This window comes from Chrysochloris asiatica, unplaced genomic scaffold, assembly GCF_000296735.1.
Source record: "Chrysochloris asiatica unplaced genomic scaffold, ChrAsi1.0 scaffold00044, whole genome shotgun sequence".
Lineage (NCBI taxonomy): Eukaryota > Metazoa > Chordata > Mammalia > Afrosoricida > Chrysochloridae > Chrysochloris > Chrysochloris asiatica.
Window position 1 is genome coordinate 2,114,972 of NW_006408562.1, and position 1,149 is coordinate 2,116,120.

The window sequence follows — 1,149 nt, forward strand, 5'->3', positions numbered from 1 at the left end:
AGCAACACCACGAAAAAACAAATATAATGGCAGGAATTTATAAATACCTATCGATAATTACATTGAATGTAAATGGATTATATGCACCTGTTAAGAGATGCAGGGTGGCAGAATGGATAAGAAAACAAGATCCTTCAATATGCTGTCTGCAAGAGATGCATCTCAAACACAGAGACAAAAGCAGATTAAAAGTCAAAGGATGGAAGAAAATATACCAAGCTGATTGCAATAAAAAGCGAAGAGAAGTGGCAGTACTAATCTCTGATAAAATAAACTTTAAGGCAAAAAACAGCATAATAGATAAAGATGGACATTATCTCATGATTAAAGGGACAATTGAACAAGATGAAATAACCATAATAAATATCTATGTTCCCAATGAAAGAGCGCCAAAATATATATAACAAACTAATAATTTTGAAGAAAGAAATAGATGAACATACAATAATAGTGGGTGTTTTTAATACACAACTTTCAAAAATGGGTAGAACAACCAGAAAGAAACTTGACAAAGACACAGAAGAACTAAACAACACAATCAGCCAACTGAGCCTCATAGATGTGTACAGAGCATTCAACCCAACAACTACACAATACACATTCTTTTCCAGTGCACCTGGAACATTCTCCAGAATAGACCATGTTTTAGGCCACAAAACAAATCTCCATAAATATACAAATATCAAAATACTACAAAGCAACTTCTCAGACCACAATGCTATCAAATAAGAAATCAACAATAGGAAGACCTAGGAATTCAAGTCAAATACATGGAAACTGAATAACAACCTGCTGAAAAGTGACTGGGTAGTAGAAGAAATTAAACATGAATTTGCTAAGTTTCTAGAAATAAATGAAAACGAAAACGCAACATACCAAAATTTTTAGGACAGGCGAAAACGGTGCTAAGAGGACAATTTATTGCAATAAACGCACCCATCCAAAAAGAAGAAAGAACCAAACTTAACACATTAACTCAGCATCTACAACAATTAGAAACAGACCAACAGAGGGAACCCAGAGCCACCAAAAAAAGAAACAATAAAGATTAGAGCAGAAATAAATGAGATAGAAAACAGAAAAACTATAGAAACAATCAACAGGACAAGAAACTGGTTCTTTGAAAGAATTAACAAAATAAACCATTGG